General features: G+C 38.9%; 1 long non-coding RNA gene across 1 annotated transcript in view; it reads left to right on the plus strand.

The window, feature by feature from the left end:
• LOC103884049 overlaps positions 1–20,863 on the plus strand; it is a 40,566-nt gene extending 19,703 nt beyond the window's left edge. Inside the window, exons 3-6 of the long non-coding RNA XR_004184410.1 lie at positions 10,703–10,743; positions 11,378–11,480; positions 12,578–12,642; positions 17,436–20,863. This is a non-coding gene — a long non-coding RNA (uncharacterized LOC103884049). The remainder of the gene's footprint in view (positions 1–10,702; positions 10,744–11,377; positions 11,481–12,577; positions 12,643–17,435) is intronic.
• The last annotated feature ends 350 nt before the right edge of the window (positions 20,864–21,213 follow it).

Consider the following 21,213-nt stretch of genomic DNA (forward strand, 5'->3'; position numbering starts at 1 on the left):
TTCCAAATAGCTCCCCACTCCCATCTCCAGCTTGGGTGACAGAGCAAGACCCTGTCTCTAAAAAGAACAAAAACTAAAAGGTCATTCCATTATTCCAAGAAGTTAATAATGAAATGTATTTCTGGTTTTATGTTGATTTTGTATGTTTTCTTATTCATTTTATATTGATTTTAATATTTGAATCCTTAATTGGAAACAAATTTTCAAGTTTTTAGAGAACATCTAACTGCCTTGCAATATATTACAAATTAGGCGTGTCCAGTGTACCTGAAGTGCAGAATACTTAGAGAAGAGTGTTTACTGACGGTGTAGAGATAGAACCAGCTGATAAAGGGCCACTAGTATCTCACTACTAAGAGAAATCAGAACCTGTAAATAATCTGGGGGAGGAGTGGGAAATGACAGTTTTTATGTAAAAAAGTGATTGACATAGTCACAAGGAGAGTGAAGAGAACAGATGGGAGTTAGCTGAGGGCATTCATGTGCATGTAGACTTTGGTTTTCCAACTCTGGTCAAAACATATACCTACTGTGGGCTAAGAAATAAAAACCATAGTCACAAAACTATCAACCACAGGAGATGAGACAGGAGGGACATAGGAGTGATGTCATGAGGGCCTTGTATAATTTGCTAAAAATCTGGAAGTATTATTGAAGAAATTTACACATAGGGAGTGACCTTAGTTAGCAGATTTGTCCTTTAAAATATATTCCTAGTGGAAAATTTTTAAAAAGGTATATTAGCAGGATGCTAATGTACAAGGACACAATGTACACAGCTTTTGTGGTAATACAAGTAATAATTACTGATGGCCTGAACCTGAGGATATCATGGTAGAGAGGTGACAAATTCAAAAGACACAAACAAGTACAGAGACTTGGACCTGATGTCCAAGATTGATTGGGGAGTGGACTAGAGAAGGGAACAGAGGACAGTTTGACCAGTGGAGTACACGGTGATGCTTTACATTGTGGTAGAACGCGTAGAGAGCAGCAAGATTTGAGAAGATACTAAGTTCATTTTGAACATGTCTTTGAGATACCAATTAGGCATTCATTTGGAGAAATTCAGTAGAGGGCTGTAGTTTTGAATCTGGACTGTAGATAGGGACTGAGAAGCCACATTTGGGTAGTGGATGGAACCATGAAACTTGATGAGAGGGCATGTGTATTGAGAGAGTGTGTGCAGATTGAGAAAATGAAAGCAGCCAGTGTTCCTGGACAGCACAGTTCACCCATAATAAAGAGCTATGTGGAAGAATAGGAATCTGTCAAGAAGAGTAAGAATGGCCAAAGTGGAAGAAATAAAAGCAGAAGTGCTTGTAGTTATGGAAGTCTCAAGGAGGTAATGATCTATAGTATAAAATGCAACAAGGAAGGAAAACATCAATGGAATAAAATATCATTGGATTTTCAACACAAAATTATTTTTGACTCTGGCAAGGGAGTTTCAGGGAATTTCTGAGAGCAGTGGAAGGAAGGATTAATGGGAGGTAAAGAATTGAGATGACAAATGGAATCTACTGTTTTTTAGAAGATAATCAATGGAGGAAAGAATAAAGACGTGGCACTGACTAGAGAGGAAGACTTCCCAAACCCTTCTTTCATTAGCTCCAGTGGTACCTGAGCATAGCCACATTTTAACACTTAACCGTCTTGCCCTGCAATTGGTGGACTTAGCTGGTTTCCTCTGAGGGAAAGATTATTGAAGTCAAGGAGTGTATTTTATCTGGTTATGACTCTTAAGTCCATCTGATGCTTTGTAAGTGCTCACTAAGTAAGTCATGAATGAGGAGGATGTGGAACTGAGGGATAATTTTTCAATAGCTGAAAGGAAATAATCAATAGAGCGAAAGAGGCTTAAGAGAAAGTCATGAAGAAGTAACTGACAGAGTAGGGATCCTTATTTGCCTGTAGATTGGGGTCCAAAGCATAGTTGGAAGTTTTTATTTTTGCACAAAGAAAAGACATTTTTCCCTCTGAAATGGAAATGAGATGAGGATAGATTCATATGTGAATCAAATGTGTAGATGTCAGGTCAGGAAGCTGAGAAAATTCATTCTGATACTCTTGCTTTCTTTAGTGATGTAGGAGACATTAATTGGGTAGCTAATAAATGCCAGGCATATACATTTCCAAATATTCATTCATCTGTGAGTCTACATTTACGAGAGATCTGTATTTAGCAGAATTTTTTCTGTAATGTTTGTCAGATTTTGCTGTCAGAATTATCCTCGATTTGTGTAATAGATTTGATTGCTTTCCATGTTTTTTTTTTTCCCTATGTTCTGGAACAAATTATAAAGAACTGAATTTACTAGTTCCTTTAAAGTTTCAAACAATTCACTAGTAAAGCAATCCCTGGAGAATTTGGAGTAATTTTTTGAAAAGTTTTCCATTATGCCAGTGGTTCTTATTCAATTCATGTTTTTCTAATTTTTATACATTTTTATTGCTAGTTTATATCTTTCAAGAACATCTTCCTTTTCAGAGTTTACATATTTATTAGAATTACATAGTCTTGCATTGTAATCTCTTATACATTTTATTCTATTTGCTGTCTCTACCCTTTCTCTTTCTAATTCTATTTATTTGTCTTCTTTTCCTTAATCAGATTTTTAAGGAACCTGTCTGACTTAATTTTATTGCCAATAATTCATGGGTTCATTTATTCTATTTTTTCCTGATTTAATACATTTATTTTTTCTTTTAAGATATTTTTTCTTTTATTCTTATTTTATTTTATTTTATTGTTTTGTTAATTTTTGCTTGATAATATATATCTTTAAAGTTGCGAAGTTTCCTATGAATGTAGGCTTTTTCATTGACTCCTCTAGGACTGTTTCCTATTATTTTGTTTTTGCCAGATAACTCTTTGATCTACCTTTCATTTTTATTCTTTGTCATTGCAGTTATTGGAAGTAGCATAGAGTTGAATTGTTCTATCCTAATCTGCAAAGCTTTGCATATGAGGATTTAACTAGTTCAAGAGCTGTGGGTGATGTTTTTTGCTTATTATTATTTTTTATGCCATATAAACATTATTAACATTTATTTTTTCTTATTGTGATGTAAACTATGTTTTATTTGTTTTCATGTTGTCCCATGTATTTGAAAGTTCACTACAGTATTTAAAAGTTCACAAACATTGATGTTAAATTCTGTTTTAAGTTCGAACTTTTAATTACAAAAAAGAACCTACATTTTCTCTTCTGATATAATTTAAAAACAAAATAATTAGAAAGTCAAGGCAAGAAGAAACTGCTAGTAATTAGTAGAAGTTTATTCAAGATGTGATGAAATAAAATAAGCTATTTTTCTCACCCAACATTTTATTTAACCTGTTTTCACGAGCTCATGTTATCATCATAATTTTGTTACAAAGACAAAAGTATAATATAGGGAAAGAACAACATAAAGACTTTGTTTATTATGTAAAATAAGAAATTTAGTAATTTTGTTATGTCTACCACTACTACTTAATAACCTTGAAAATAAAATCTAGGCCTACATACTTGAGTTCTTTTTGTTATTAAATTATATTTTTATGTTATATATATTTTTAAGAATAGTTTTTATTTGAATTCAGTAATATTTTGTTTATAAAACAATTACACTTAAGTTAAAGCATTTCATTGGAATAGAATGCTAATGAGAATCTTCTTAAAGCTACTTTCTCATACTGAAATTTAAATTAATAAATTAGTCTGTCACTCAGTGATTTTGAGTTTTTCAGGAGGAGAATATGAATTGTATATTTTCTGACCTCTTGTATAGTTGATCATACTTTACTATTGATTTCATATGGAATTCACGAATTATGATATTTTATCTCACAATATTATTTATAGTTCCACTTTCTTCCATTTTGTATAGGACAAGTCTAATTGTAGTTTTTTGTTCCTTTGAGCATGTACAGGAATAATTTTTGAGATATTTAAGCCATATATTTTTTCTTAGGTTTCTCACAGCTCTCACACCCACTGACAATCATCATTGCTCATGGGTAGAGAAGGGCCTAAAGATTTTTAAAAAGTGATTATTCAGCTTTGAGTTTTAAATTTAAAACACAGTCTATATAATGACACACTAATTTTGAAAGGTAGGCTTTGTTGCATTCCATAAATTCCAAATCTTCCTTTTAGATATCAGAGTAGATTTTGCAAATCTGATCACTGTTTTACTCTGCACCAAAATAGAGAGTGAAGTTTGCTTTGGTGTCGGAAAATTCCAGAAAATAGGAAAGAGGAAGGTTTGAGAAGGACCAAGTTGTTGTTAAATGTTTCTATTTGTTCTTTTCTCTTCATTCTTCATCCCTGCCCTATGGTCAGATCTCAAAGAGGCATGGAAAGGTACACAATAAAAATGGAAAGTTAAAAAAAAGTCCTAAGCAGAAAGCCTAGTGTCTCACTTTTTAAAGAGTGGACCAGAAAACTGAAAAACATAGAGAAACTCTGTGTTTGGCACTGTCTAAAAGAAAAATGATGTCAACCAAGTGACATAGTAGAAGTACCCGAGGGAGGTATCTTGACGGAGAGCCCTTAGTTAGTTTCAAGATTACCACTGCCTTTGTTTGGCATCTAGGAGACTTCTGTTTGGGAAAACAGTCAGGCAAAAAGAACTGTGAACCAAAAAAGGCCGGAGGTCCAGAAAAGGAAGCTTTGGAATGCTGGGACCTCTTGAAAGCAGGCTATACCAAAGTCAGAGACTTCGGCGGGGTATTTCTGCACAGTATCTCCCCAAAACCAACGGAGACAGCAGTGACTTTGTAAACACAGATGTAGCATGTCCAATAACTGGGTGAAATAAGGAATTTACTTTCCAGTGGAGCACATGAGGATCTATGCAGCTCAGAGGCCATTTTCTGGCCTCTGTCTTATTGTGAGGACATGGATACTTTTCCCTGTGCATATGTCATCTGGGGAAAAAGGAGGGAAAAGAGAATCCTTGAGAATGGAGATCACCTGACAGAAAGATACCTAAACATATAACCCAAAAGAACATCAGACAAATCTAAAATTAGCTCATTTCAATACACCTATGTTTTAACCATTAGTGACAATAGACTTTATATCAAGATGACAGTTATAGAAAGTTTTGTGTGTAAATTTACATTCATTTATAGCATATAAATTTTCTGCATTTGCAAATTAGTTTTAAAAAATCTGCTTGAGATGCTTCTCGACCTGTTTTATAATACTTGAAATTATCTAACATTGCTAGGAACATCTAAGTGTGAATTTTTTAAATGAATTTCAGTCTACCTCCTCCTATTTTTTTCAAATGAGGACAATTTATTTCTACTATAGTCTTCAGTGTTGCTTCTCACCTCTCAGGAATGAGATTGGAGTACTAGTCTCTGCCATTCACATCTACTATAACCCCTTCATCTTTTTCTAAGGTTCTTTTCCTCTGTATTCTCAGAGACCTACTATATCTTGTACTTTTTACACTCTTTCTGTTCTTCAAACAATGCTGATTCTTTTCCTTAACGGTTTCATGTTGGATATTGTCTTTGGCAAACAGCATTCATTCCATTCACCTCTGGTCTCATTGTATTGCAAGGTCTGGAAGTGTGGAAACTGAATTTCCCAAAATCCCTTGCCAGCAGGACTCTGGATACTGTTTAAGTTCTGCTGATGAGGGTCATTCACATGAGATTTGGAAGGTAGAAGCCACACTGCTTCCTTGAGTAGGGGTGCCATACTTCAGCTTTGGCAGATGAGCGTGTTTGCAATGATAGATATCAATATTAATGTAGACATAGAAATATATTGTAGGAATTGGCTCATGTGATTATGGAAGCCAGAGGACTCATGGTCTGTCATCTGCAAGTTGATGGACCAGGAAAGTTAGTAGTGTAACTCAGTTTGAGTCCAGAGGCTCCAGGAGTGCCGATGTCCTAGGACAGGAGAAGATGGATGTTCCAGCTCCAACAAAGAAAGTGAATCCACCCATTCCTTTACCTTTTTGTTCTATTCAGGCCCACATTGGTAAGGGCAAATTTATTTACCTAGTCCACTAATTCAAATGCTAATCTCTTCTAGAAACATGCTCATGCACATACCTAGAACTAATGTTTAGGCAGCTATCTGGGCAATTCTTAGTCCAGTCAAGTTGACACATAAAATCAATAATCACAAACTAATGCCTTGTTAACTTGACACCTGTATACATCTTCCTAAACTATACTTAATCTCCAAAAACAAGGTCATAATTCTGCCTGACATGACACAACTATCCTGCATACAATAAAAAATGTACTAACTCCTTCCCTAGGAGGGAAGGTAAAGTACCTGAGTGATGTCTATTCTTCTCCTGACCGCCTATAACTCAAATACTATAATGTAAAATTAATAATACTTAAATACAATGTAAAGTCAACACGTCTCATGTTACATGATAAAAGAATTAGAAGGGAAAGAAAATGAAGATATTTGCTTTATATATGTGTGTGTGTCTATATATATATAGAGAGAGACACACAAATATATTCATAAAAAGAGGAAATGGTCATGAAAATTACAGTCCTTGTTGCTATAACTAGTCGTGTGGTCACAGCTGATGCCTGTAACTCCTTCTTCTGCCACTCATTCTTCTACCCATTCTATTTCCTTTACCTTCAGCAAGCGCCTCAGTGGATCATGGGTCCTTATCTAATGGAGTGACCCAAATTTTCATTCCTGAAGAGTCTAGGCTAGTTGTAATGTTGTTATAGTTTTCCATTGACCATAATCACAGGACATGGCAATACTAAGAGACACCCTAAGGCAGGGGTCCTCAACCCCCAGGCTCTGAACCCATACCGGTCTGTGGCCTGTTAGGAACCCAGGCCACACAGCAGAAGATGAATGATGGGTGAGTGAGCATTGTTACCTGAGCTTGCCTCCTGTCAGATCAGCAGTGCCATTAAATTTTCATAGGAGCACGTACTATATTGTGAAATGCACATGCAAGGGATCAAGGTTGCATGCTTCTTATGAGAATCTAATGCCTGATGATCTGGGGTGGAACAATTTCATTCTGAAACCATCTCCGTACCCCATCCATGGAAAAATTGTCTTCTACAAAACCACTCCCTGATGCCAAAAGGGTTGGGTACAACTGCCCTACGGGATCTCCTGTATTTAGACATACTCTTACTTACCTCCATTGTATAGAAGTAGTCCAAGTACCCTTTCCTAATCCAGATCAATCACCCCAGCCAATATCATAACTCTCTTCTTTGCCTGTTGACTCAGAGGCATGAGGAGCCCAAAGTGACCAGGTGGCAGTCTTCACTTACAGTTCAATGGATTATTGTGTTTCCTGGTGGAAGTAGTTCTCCGTCTGGAACTTAAACTTCTAGGACAGCAGAGCATAAAGTCACGAAAACATGGAGCAGAAACGTTGCTACTGGGTCACTAGGGGTAAGAGGAAGTGGTCTCATTCCCATTTTCCCACCTTGATTCCTGGATCTATAAATCCCAGCTATCAGAGAAACAGCATCATATATTAGATACTGACTCAACATATACAGCCTTCTGGAAAACCTAGCCCCAACCTGCAAGGCATTACCACATAGCTGACACTGTAACCGTGTCTTCAAAAGGTCATTCTACCACTCTATCAAGCCAGCCACTTCATGATGGTGGGGAACATGGTGAGACCAGTGAATTCCATGGGCATGGGCTTATTGCTTTATCTCTTTTTCTGTGAAGTGAGTTCCTTAATCAGAAGCAATGCTGTATGGAATACTATTACAGTGCATCATTCATTCTGTAAATTCGTGGATTGTATTTTTGGCAGAACCTTTTTGTGTAGGGAAAGCAAATATATATACAGAGTAAGTGCATATTTCAGTAAGGATAAAACACTTCCCTTTCTATGATTAAAGTGGTCAAATGTAATAAGCTTGCCACCAGATAGCTGGCTGATAACTTTGGGGAATGGTGCCATATCAGGGATTCAGTGTTGGTCTCTGCTACTGGCATATTGGGCACTAATCAGTGGCTACAGCCAGGTTGTCCTTGCTGAATAGAAGTCCATGTTGCTAAGCCCATGCATAACATCCATCCTGCCATCAGGGCCACTTTGCTCATGAGTCCATTGGGCAATGACAGGGGTGAGTGGGGCAGGAAGCTTACTGGTACCCATGGAATGAGTAATCCCAGACACTTGATTATTAAAATATTCCTCTTCTGATGTCATCCTTTGGTGAGTATTCACAAGGACACAAATGTCTGTATAATTTTTGCCCATTTAAAAGAGGGTTATCCACATACCTCTTCTCCAAATGTATTTGTTACCAGTTTTCTTTTCTTTTTCTTTCTTTTTTTTAGACAGAGTCTTGTTCTGTCACTTGAATCTGCCTACTGGATTCAAGCGATTCTCCTGCCTCAGCCTCCCAAGTAGCTGGGACTACAGGCACATGCCACCATGCCTAGCTAATTTTTGTATTTTTTTAGTAGAGACGGGGTTTTGCCACGTTGGCCAGGCTGGTCTCAAAATCCTGACCTCAGGTGATCCACATGCCTCCGCCTCCCAAACTGCTAGGATTACAGCCGTGAGCCACTGTGCCCAGCCATTTGTTACATTTTCCAGTCTTATTCCTTCCAAGTCCCTGATGCTCCTACTAAACCATTAGCTACAGCGTATGAGTCAGTGTATAATCACACATTTAATCCTTTCCCCTTCCAATAAAAGTGCATAACCAGGTGTACTACCTGAAATTCTTCCCACTGTGAAGATTAATCTTTACTACAGCCCTTCAGGGATGTGCCAGAGAGTAGCTGTAGTGTTATAGTATCCACTTTTGAGTGGTGCCTATATATCATGCAGAACCATTTATAAGCCAGGCCTGAGTCTTCTCTTCCTTTATCAACTAATTGTAGGAAACACCTCATGAGGTCACAGGTGCATGCTGGGAGAGAGAAGGCAGTGTAGCGGGAGTAGGAAGCATGGGCATTTGAGCCACTTCTTCATGTAACTTACTTGTGCTTTCACGGCCTATTCAGGCTCCATCACATATATACCACTTCCATTTGATATGGAGTGTTGCTGTACATGCCCAACTTTATGGCTTGTTGGGTCAGATAATACCCAGCTCATGATGGGCAGCTCAGATCATATGGTAACTTGATGGCTCACGGTCAGAAATTCAGTTACTACCAAGGTCTGTTATCAGGCCAAGAGCTTTCTCTCGAAATGAGAGTAGTTATTTGGGGATGATGGTAGGACCTTGCTACAAAATTCTGAAGGCCTGTGCTGCAGGTCACCTATAAGATCCTGTCAGAGGCTCCAAACTACATACTTACATGCTACTAACACTTCAAATACCACTGAATCTGCTGGACTGTATGGCTCAAGTAGCAGAGCAACATGTACAGCAGATTGGACTTGTTGCAGAGCTTTTCTCTTTTTCTGAGCACCAATCAAAACTAAAAGCTTTTCAGGTCATTCAGTAAATGGGTAGAAGTCACACACCCAATTGAGAAATACAATTGATTCAAAATCCCAATAGGCCCAGTAGATGTTGCGCCTCATTCTTGATTGTAGGAGGGACCAGATTCAACAACTTATCTTTTACCTTAAAAGGAATATCTCAATATGTTCCACATGACTGGGGCCCTAGAAATTTCACCGAGGTAGAAGGATTCTAAATTTATTTACCATTCTCTGACATGCAAATGTCTTGTCAGTTAGTGTAGAGAAGCTGCTACATCTAGCTTATTAGGTCCGATTAACCTAATGTCATCAATGTAATGGACTAGTGTAATATCTTATGGAAGGGAAAGATGATCAAGATCCTTGTGAACTAAATTATGCCATAGAGCTGGAGGGCTGTATAGACCCCCGAAGTCGGACAGTGAAGTGTTTCTTGCCTTTCCAGCTGAAAGTAAATTACTTCTAGTAGGTTTTGTGAACATAGATGGAGAAAAATGCATTTGCCAAATCAATAGCTACATGTCAGGTAGCAGGTCATGTGTTAATTTACTCAAACAATAAATCCATATCTGGTACAGTTGATGCATTTGGAGTCACCACTTGGTTAAGCTTATGATAATCCACTGTCATTCTCCAAGATCCATATGTCTTTTGAACAGGGACAAGTAGGAGAATTGAATGGGGATGTGATAGGAATCAACACCCTTGCATTTTTCAAGTCCTTGGTGATGGCAGTAACCACTGAAATCCCTCCAGGAGTGCAGTATTGCATTTGATTTACTGTTTTCCTAGGTACAGGTAGTTCTAATGACTTCCTCTTGGCCTTTCCCACAATAGTAGCCATCATCTTACAGATCAAGGAATGAATTTTGGAATTTTGCTAACTTCTAAGTGAGTCTATTCCAATTATGCATTCGGTAGCTGGGGAAGAGATCACAGGATGGGTTCAGGGACCCAGTTAGTGACCACTCAAGGACCCACTTTAGTTTAAGATGGACCTAAGCTAAAACTATTATAATCACCTGATCTTTATAAAGCCCTATTCTGACTGGAGAGCCATTGTCATGTTTTGGATATCCTGAAATCAGTATAAGTTTAGAGCCAGTGACCAAAAATCCCTGAAAAGTCTGATTATTTCCTTTTTTTCAACGCATAGTTACGTAGTAAAAGGCCGTGGGTCTCTTTGGGGAAGGCTGGGAGAAAGATTAACAATATACATTTTTGGTAGTGTACCAGGGTCCTTTCTCGAGTGAACCTATCCTCTCCTTTATTCAAGGGATTCTCGGTCTGCAACCTGGCTCAAATCTGGGAATTGAGGTCAGTAACTCTGTCTTTATGATTCAAGTTAGACTTTTGCTCACTGGACCCAGAATTTTTCTGCTTATACAGACCAAGTAAAAATGTAGTAGGCTTCCGATGTGTTTCCCTTCCAGGAACACCATGATCAATTAGCTAGTGCTATAGGTCTGTGCGTCAGTCTTCTGATGCTGCTGTGACTCTACTGAGCACTAGAGTAACTGTGGTCACCTTGTCCTTGCTGGTTGAGTGCTGCCACTTGGGCACCCCAGGATCCAGTTACTCCTGTTGCATTTAGATTTTCCAGTTGAGTGGCTGGATGTGGTTCTCACTCTCTAAAGTTTGGCCTACAGAGAAGCACAATCACTATCACCAAGCTCTCCAGGGATACTAGGACTCCCTTCACAAAGTATTTCACAAAGTATTGGGGAAACGTATGTTGTCTGAACCCCTTGGTGTGGGTGAGTAGGTCTTAAATGTCAACTCCACTCTTCCTGAAGCATTTGAATTCCTTCCTCTGTAAAACTCTGTAGATATACTAAAATCATTGACTGAATTGTACATTTTAAATAGGTGAACATTATGATATATAAATTGCATATCAATGAAACTATTTCCTTAAAAAACCTTTTTTTTTGTTTTTTTTGTATTGCAGGAAAGAGCCACAGATTTGCTTCTTCTAGCAAGGGTCTGGTACTAACACCAGCTCCATCCAAATATTGTTCACTACTTCTTAGACAGAGACCCCTTTCTCCCAGGTAAGCAGCAGAATTCCCAGACTATTGGTAATTCTCAAAAATCATCATTCATCAGGCAGTTGATGAAAGATGACACTTTGTGAATGAGAGGGAATTTAGTCAGGTCAATATAAGATGAGTAGAAATTCAAGTTACAATGAAGTCAATGTATTAAGGTTTAAAAGCATTTGGATAGATGTGTGGGTGAGGAAGAAATAAATCACCATGGACATCTCATAAGGGAAGAGTAGCTTCCAGGCTTTCTGACCAGTGGTCCGGCACCTGAGCCTCTGATATTCCAGGAAATAGAGTGGATGCTTGATCTTACTCTTCATCTGCCTAGCCAGGTGTATTTGTCCATTTTCATGCTGCTATAAAAAACTGCCCAAGACTAGTAATTTCTAAAGGAAAGAAGTTTAATTAACTCACAGCTCCACATGACCTAGGAGGCCTCGGGAAACCTACAATCATGGCAGAAGGGGAACCAAAAACAACCTTCTTCACATGATAGCATGAAGGAGAAGTGCCAAGCAAAAAGGGGAAAAGCCTCTTATGAAACCATTAGATCTCATGAGAAATCACTCATTATCACAAGAACAGCATAAGGGTAACCTCCTGCATCATTCAATTATCTCCCACAGGATCCCTCCCGTGACAAGTGGGGATTATAGGAACTATAATTCAAGATGAGATTTTGGTGGGGACACAGTTAAATCATATCATTCCACCTGTAGTCCCTCTCAAATCTCATGCCCTCACATTTCAAAACAATTATACCCTTCCAATAGTCCCCCAAAGTCTTAACTCATTCCAGCATTAACTCAAAAGTCCAAGTCCAAAGTCTCATCTGAGACAAGGCAAGCAAGCCTCTTCCACCTGTGAGTCTGTAAAATCAAAAGCCGGTTAGTTACTTCCTAGATACAATGGGGGCAAAGACATTGGGTAAATACACCTATATACCTAAATTTACATATTGGGTAAATACGCCCATTCCAAATGGGAGAAATTGGCCAAAAGAAAGGGGCTACAGGCCCCATGCAAGTCCGAAATCCAATAGGGCAGTCATTAAACCTTAAAGTTCCAAAAAGATCTCCTTTGACTCCATGTCTCACATCCAGGTCATGCTGATGCAAGAGGTGGGCTCTCACAGCCTTGGACAGCTCTGCCCCTGTGGCTTTGCAAGGTACAGTTCCCCTCCTGGCTGCTTTCACGGGTTGGCATTGAGTGTCTGTGGCTTTTCTAGGTGCATGGCATAAGCTGTTGGTAGATTTACCATTCTGGAGTCTGGAGGACGGTGGCCCTCTTCTCACAGCTCCACTAGACAGTGTGCCCATGGGGACTGTGTGTGGAGGTTCCAACCTCACATTTCCCTTCCACACTGCCCTGGCAGAGATTCTCCATGAGGGCTCTGCCCCTGCAGCAAACTTCTGCCAGACATCCAGGCATTTCGGTACATCCCCTGAAATCTAGGCAGAGGTTCGCAAACCTTAATTCTTGACTTCTGCCTACCTGCAGGCCCAACACCATGTGGATGTTGCCAGGGTTGGGGCTTATACCCTCTGAAGCAATGCCCTGAGCTCTACCTTGCTCTCTTTTAGCCACAGCTGGAACTGAAGCAGCTGGGATACAGGGCACCATGTCCTGAGGCTGCACAGAGAAAGGGGGCCCTGGGCGTGACCTATGAAACCATTTTTCCCTTCTGGTTCTCAGGGCCAGTGATGGGAGGGACTGCTGGGAAGAACTCTGACATGCCCTGGAGACATATCCCCATTGTCTTGGTGATTAATATTTGGCTCCTCATTACTTATGCAAATTTCTGCAGCCAGCTTGAATTTCTCCCCAGAAAAAGGGGTTTTTCTTTTCTATTGCATTGCCAGCCTGCAAATTTTCCAAACTTTTATGCTCTGCTTCCTCTTGAACACTTTGTCTCTAGAATTTTTTTCCACTGCTTACACTAAATCATCTCTCTCAAGTCCAAAGTTCCACAGATCTCTAGGGCAGGGACAAATGCTGCCAATCTCTTTGCATAACAAGAGTGACATTTACATCAGTTCCCAAAAGGTTCCCCATCTCTGTCTGAGACCACCTCGGCCTGGACTTCGTTGTCTATATCACTATCAGCATTCTGGCCAAAGCCATTCAACAAGTCTCTAGGAAGTTCCAAACTTTCTCAGATCTTCCTGTCTTCTGAGCCCTCCAAGTCTCTAGGAAGTTCCAAACTTTCCCACATTTTCCTGTCCTCTACTGAGCTTTCCAACGTGTTCCAACCTCTCCCTGTTACCCAGTTCCAAAGTTGCTTCCACATCTTTGGGTATCATAGCAGTGCCACACTCCCGGTACCAATTTACTGTATTAGTCTGTTCTAATGCTGCTATAAAGAACTATCTGAGACTGGGCAATTTTTAAAGAAAAGAAGTTTAATTGACTCACAGTTCCACACGGCTGAGAATGTTTCAGGAAACTAATAATCATAGTGGAAGGGGAAGCAAATACATCCTTCTTCACATGATGGCAGAAAGGAGAAGTTCTGAGCCAAAGGGAGAAAAGCCCCTTATAAAACCATCAGATCTCATGAGAAATCACTCACTATCAGAGAATAGCATGGGGGTAACCACCCCATGATTCAACTACCTCTCCCTGGATATCTACCATGACATGTGGGGATTATGGGAACTGCAATTCAAGATGAGATTTGGGTGGGGACACAGCCTAACCACGTCACCGGGTTGCTGTGTTTCTGAGGTCTAAATTTGAGTCAGCTAATGGATACCCATGTTGCAGCAGTTACAGATTATAATTTCCAAAAATTAAAAAGATTGATCAGTAAGTTTAAATTAGAGTGCTTTTGAAATTTGGCATGTTGAAAGATTTTTCACAGATACGTTGTTAGTGTGGCGAATGCAAGAGAATCAGGAGCAGGTAGATAATCACTTTTACAACCTATGACTCAGCTAATTTTATTTTCAATTTCTTCCATATGAACTTAATTTTCTCTTCCGTGTTCTTTCCTGAAACTGATTGTGTTTTCACAAGTTTCTTCACATAAAAAAAATCAGCATTCATTCTTTTGCCAAAACATTCATCCTGCTTGTTTCTAAACACTCCTTTCTCTGTTAAGAGTTTTCCCCTGCTCCTACAGAGGAATAACTCATTTACCTGCCTTTTGAATTTGGTTTCTCTCACTTTAGGATAAGTAGCCCTGGATCTCCATGCTCAGACCTCCTCACTGTCATTGGCAATCTCTATTTATCTTCAGGATCTTTTGTTTTGTTTTGTTTTGTTTTGAGATGGAGTCTCGCTCTGTCGCCCAGGCTGGAGTGCAGTGATGATATCTCAGCTCACTGCAAGCTCTGCCTCCCTAGGTTCAGGTCATTCTCCTGCCTCAGCCTCCCGAGTAGCTGGGACTACAGGTGCCCACAACTGGCTAATTTTTTATATTTTTGGTAGAGATGGGGTTTCACCGTGTTAGCCAGGATGGTCTCGATCTCCTGACCTCGTGATCCGCCTGCCTCAGCCTCCCAAAGTGCTGAGATTGCATTATAGGCGTGAGCCACCACGCCCAGCCCTATCTTCAGGATCTTTAAATTCAGGAGTAAGTACAAGATTTCGAACAATATCTTGCAGAATACTTTATTTGAACCCACTCATTAAAACTTCTGCATTTAAAAAAAAAAAAAGAAAGAAAGAAACCTCTACTGGCTGTCTTCTACCTTACTCTACTAGAGTTAGGCAAAACGTTCTGTAAAATGTTTATAAAGACACTTTGTGCTTAGCCAGAATATAGTATATATTCAAGATAAAAAAAAAAAAATCTGGGCAGTGATTTCAAAATGGATAGGAACTTCTATTTAAATAAGAAATGAAGACTACTGGATCAGACTGACTTGGCTTTTCCACGAATCCTTGTTGCTGTTATAGGCTGTTGCTAAATATACATTAAAATGTTTGTGATAGTCATGCATACCAAAAGTCACTCCTCCTGATTTGGGGTACATCTTGGATCATACGAAATCACGGCATTGCAAGGCTGGGGTCAGCCATGCTGCTGCCAGGCCAGGTTCTGCTACTCCAGGATCCCACCTGGCAAGATGCCAGCTGCTTTTGCAGGGCCCTGACCTTTCCATCAGGCAGCAGCAGAATCACCAGGCAAAGTTAAACATAACTGTGTCATCCCAGAATGGTGATGTCCCCTTATAAAAGCCACACTGATGAATAAAATATAGGGTGTAATTATCCATAGCAAGTGCCAAGAACGGTCTTATAGCCTGATCTTGTATCTGTAGTATTTAACTTCATTTAAAATCACTAAATAATTTATGTTTAGTAAGAAGTAAAATTACTTAAAGTGACTTTGGTAACTTTGTTTCTGTTTAGACCCCAAAGATAGAAGAATATCTTGACTGATGCAAACCAAAAACAGTAAACATTTGATTACCTCCAAGTGTAGACATTTGTATAAGAACCATGGTAAAGATTACAATCAGTACAGACTACAACTTCTATCTCTAGCCGCATACTGACAGGCAAAGTTAGCTCAATGAAATTCCCAGAGTCAGCTTTTCTGTTTTTAGAAATATAACTAATTAGCTCTCTGTAGTTTTAAACATCATTTCTTAATGATTTTCTGCAGTAATAATTCTCTGATTACCTAGCAGGGTGACATTCACGAGAACTGTTCTTTGTAAATTGGTTTCTGATAATAGGGAGGACAGGCCAGTTCATGAAGCACAGATAAGAGAACAACAGGGTAGTGGGCCATAAGAGAATAAAGGATTGAGCGTGATCAGAAGAGTGAGAGGCGTTTCCTTTATCACTCTGAGCAAATGAGGTCAACATGTCACTTTGAGGAGCCTTATATCACATGATCGTTATGGTATTAGTTACTTGTAATAGTAACAGTATTAGTAGTACTCTGCATATTGTCAGAATTTCAGATATTTTAAAATTTCCTTCTGAATATATTTTGATGCCATTTCCTCTCCAAAAACTTGGTTTAATAAACGTTGCATCGAACTTTCTACTTCTGCCAATGATTTAGTATAAAATTTGAATAAATTTAGCAGATCTTCATATATTAAGACCCAGTGCCCAATTTGGAATGTTGATGTGAGGATTACAGACACATTTTTCTATAACAGAACTCTCTCATTTTCCATATAATAAAAGGGCAAACAGACAGGAAGAAGTGATTCAGTCCCGGAATAGTGATTCTCCTCAATAATGGAAGTTAATTGAAGAGGGATTTTAATGTAGCTCACATTTAGGAAGGAAATGGTTTTCTTATCATTTAATAAGATCCAAACATTATGATTCAAGGAGATATGGATCTTCTATGAGGAACTAGTGAGTTCTGGTGGCAGGAGATGAAACACTTTTTTTTTTTTTTAAGACAAGAGGAATAGGTGAACAAATATGCAAAGGAAAACAGTAAATACCAAAATATGCAGCAAACCAAAGCAGAAACCCACCCTGGTGCCTTTCCTGGTCTCTTTTATTCTCAAAACTCTAGTTTCCCTTTCTAATTACCTGGTAGAAGAAACAGATGGGAGATAAAAATGCTATGATTCATCTCAGGATGCCATAAGGATGTATAAGATATAACAAGAGGAAGGGATTATGATGACTACTGGTGAAGGACCAGAGCCCAGAAAAGAAGGGAGATGAGAGCATGAATGAACCAAGGCACTGGTTTGGTTGGAGGTCAAGTGGAAGGTCAAGTGGGTAGGCATGGAGAGGGCTTCCTGGAGGAATGTCCAGCTGAGGGATGCCCATAAAAGGATCACACTGAAGGTCTGGGTAGTGAGGCTGCAGGCTCAAGAACAACCATAGTAGGGCTGAGTTTGACTAAGAACACAGGATTATCAGTCCTCAGCCTCTCTTCTCAATAGCTTGAATTTGTGCTTGGTTATTGGTAACATGGAGTAAATAAATGATTGAAGTTTTTTCAGGGATGTGTTTCTGCCTATCTTCTGCCAGGATCCTTGAGACGCCTTTGCTGTGAATAATGGAGAAGCAAAAGGAGTTACTAATAAGACAAACTAAACCCAAGAACAGAGAGAGCCTAAGTTACAGATACATATGTGTGTCTAAGGTAGGTCCAAAAGTATGAGTCTAGAGATATTACGTATAAAACACCTAACTGAATGTCAAAAAACCCACAGGCACTTAATAATTGGTAGCAGTTATTATTACTCATTAGTGTGGGGGCTGGGATGATGACAACAGAATATAACTTGGAGGGTTGGTGTAGAGCAATTGGCTAGCAACTGTAGTTTGAATTTCCATGAAGTAGTCTACACACAAACACATCAAAACTGAAACCACAACTATGTGATTTAATAATATTGCACGTTTAGACATGATACAAGGCACTTTTGCCTACATTATCTTTCTGTGAGATTAACGTTAGACCTGGTTTTATAATTATCCTAAATTTACTACTAAAGAATTTAGTTTGAAAAGTCATGCAACTTTTCTAAAGAATTTTTTTCTGATTTAATAACACTAATCAATGAATTAATCAATCAGCTGTTCTGGCCATGAAATGTGTGAGAAAAAAAAAGGCAGTATATTAATTATATACTGAGACTTGGCTCTGTGTGTCTCACAAAATAAGTATAAAGTATCAAATTTGTTATAAATGTGTGACCCATTAAAAGAAAAAAAAAAAACCTGATAGATGTGTATTTGGTAACAGCTTTTTAGAAAATTTTTTGAACATTTATGGTGTGCAAAAGCAAGTTAGTTACTTTCCTTCAGAAAAGAACAGCGATCAGTGTACTAAATTAAATTACTTGGATAAATTATGGAGGAAAATTCTGATTTTTGTGCAAGGTTTGCATTCTGGATTGAGGTCCAGTTCTTTTTGAAGTATCTGAAATCAAACATATATTCCCAAACCTTGAGGACTGATTTCCTTCTGAAGACCACCCTCTCTTCTATTTGAGGAACTCATATTCCTTCTTGTAACACTACTCTGATTCTATACCAAGCAACCTTGGCCTTGTTAAGACAAGAAAGTTGCCTTAAGCACTTTGCAAAGCTTTCCTACATTCACTGTTGGTGGATGGTGTCTCTATACTACTTGTTCCCCTGTAGAGCCTCAGATTGGAGATATAAGGGGTGAAATAACAGCCAAGTACTTCAGAGCTAAGTACTTTACATATAACTCATTTAATCCTCACAACATTGCTATGAAACAAGTACTATTATTATTCCCAGTTTACAGATAGAAACTGAGGCAGATAGAGATTAAATAATCAAAGTTTACCTACTAGATAACAGAATGGGGATAGAAACCAAGCCATTCTGGCTTCTCCTGCTTTTAACGCCAGGATGGTAAAAGAGGAAGTTTGAGTTCATTCCCACAGAGAAGAGGTTATTAAGGCTCAGACTGGACAGATAGCACGGGAATGATGAGTAAGCAGGAAATTTAAGAGTCGGACCTTTGAAAAATATGACAAAGCCTAGAGACTGGCAACTTACATGATCTGAGAAAGGTGAGAAGGCCAGTGTTCCTTGTTTGGAAACATGAGGAATAATGGGACCACTGGTTGAAATGGAGTGCAAATGTCTTAGAAGAAAGGGAAAAAAATGACACCAACTTGGCCCTCAAGTATATTTGGAGTATATTCTAGTTCTCTTTTCATTAGAAGAAATTTAATTTGAGAGATGAATAGAGAAAGAAAGGGGAAAGGAGAATGTTTCAAAGAATAAGGTTAAAGTCATCACAGCTTGACAGCAATCTAAAAGTCAAAAAGTATGCCAGAATAGCAGGTATTTGAGACCCACTGTTAGAAACAATTTTATTTTAAACACATGTGGTTCCTTAATGATCCTGGTAGCATGGTGGCTGTGGAGTCCGCCTTTAGCAGGAAGTGCTGATTTGCTTAATTCTATTAAGCCTGTCAGAAAGGTAAATCTGTGTCCTGAACTCAAGGGGCCTCTGCTCTAAAGTAAGTTTGACATTGGCCAATAATCACCCTGACATTCCTGTGGCTTTGGCTGCTTTTGAAGCTGCTGAATTGCACCAAGAGAAGAGGCTGAGTGAGAAAGCCTGGTTATAGCAATGGCCCATCCTGTCAGTGCTGGGAGGGTGTACTATACTCAAAGCGGTGTAAACAGAGGTGCTGCCCATTGTGCTCCACTATGCTGGCTGCCTTTGGGATGATTGTTGGGAAAGCTCTGGAAGCCAGTGGTGTTAGAGGGGACAGTGTGCTTCTTGAAACAAAGGAGTTAATGGTGAGAATGGTCTTTAAAAACTGTATGCTTTACAAAGGTGAACTCTGCAAACTGGGCCTACTGAAAGAAATAGGGATTCTATTTCCATTACTGTTTTATCATCAAAATACCATAAGGCTTGGCCCTTAGCAAATGGTCCTTAAATATCTGATACCATTAGAAGCTTGCTTCTATGAAGGGTGATCACCCATCCCAGTTTGCATGAGACAGTCTTAGTTCACATTATTGTCCTTGCATCCTGTTCAGCTGGTATATATCCAAGTCTCTTAATTTTTATTCAAGTATTATTATTAATAGTTGTACAAAAATAAGTCAGAATAAGTTTGGTAGACCTCTACTTTATTTCCAGCTTCTATCATTTTCTTACTGGTAGTAGGTATGAGACATACATACATGGAAGGATAATCAGCAGTAGCCTATTTCTCTGCCTTTAATTTTTTTTAAAGACCTTTCCAGATTCAAGAAGAATGGGCAAGGCACTCAGGTATGAGCAACAAATTCCTTTCGTGTTGGAGATCATGGAAGAAGTATTAGATGCTGCTCCCCTTAGTGTAACAGCAAGTTTTGTTGCAGCCTGTGGGGCCTGCAAGCTACCAAAACCACCAGGACCCTAGAAAAGTCACTGGGAAACGTAGAATATTATAGCTAAATAAACATCATCACATACGTGTAAAACATAGAGACTGAACAGTCCAGTCTTAAAATGTATAGCGAAGTAGTTTGGATGCTGTTGTTACAGTGATTTTGTCATCTACCAATTTTAAGTGTGTAGTGATTTATCTATCACATTATTTGGCAACACTTTCTAAATTTTGCAATACATGCAACAATGAACTAAAAAATGAAAGTGCATGTTTAATTTAAAAATTAAAAGTAAAGCCAGGTGCAGTGGCTCACACCTGTAATCCCAGCACTTTGAGAGGCTGAGGCAGGCAGATTACCTGAGGTCAGGAGTTCGAGACCAGCCTGACCAACATGGAGAAACCCTGTCTCTACTAAAAATACAAAAGTGGCTGGGCATGGTGGTGCATGCCTGTGGTCCCAGCTACTTGGGAGGCTGAGGCAGGAGAATCGCTTGAACCTGGGAGGTGGAGGTTGCGGTGAGTGGAGATTGCAACACTGCACTCCAGCCTGGGCAACAAAAGCAAAACTCCGTCTCAAAATAATAATAATAATAATAATAATAATAATAATAATAATAATAATACAAGTAGGATTTTCATACATCATTAAAGCCATAATGATTTCACACACCAACTGACAACTAGCAGACAAAAAGTCTTCTGGGAAGTCAGTAGCATCAGCCTTCAAAGTTATTTCAAAGTTATTATTTTTGGGAAGACTATGCTCAAAAGGAGAATTTTACATATGTGACCACAGAAGGTGTGCCTGTGTATCACTCTTTAAAGCATGAGTTTTTATTTCTACTAATTGGCTGTTGGTTTAAGTTAATTTTGCTCATTTTCACTTTCAAGTTTTTGTGTATGCATGAAACAGGAAGCAATAGCAGAAA

This window comes from Papio anubis, chromosome 6, assembly GCF_008728515.1.
Source record: "Papio anubis isolate 15944 chromosome 6, Panubis1.0, whole genome shotgun sequence".
Classification (NCBI taxonomy): Eukaryota; Metazoa; Chordata; class Mammalia; order Primates; family Cercopithecidae; genus Papio; species Papio anubis.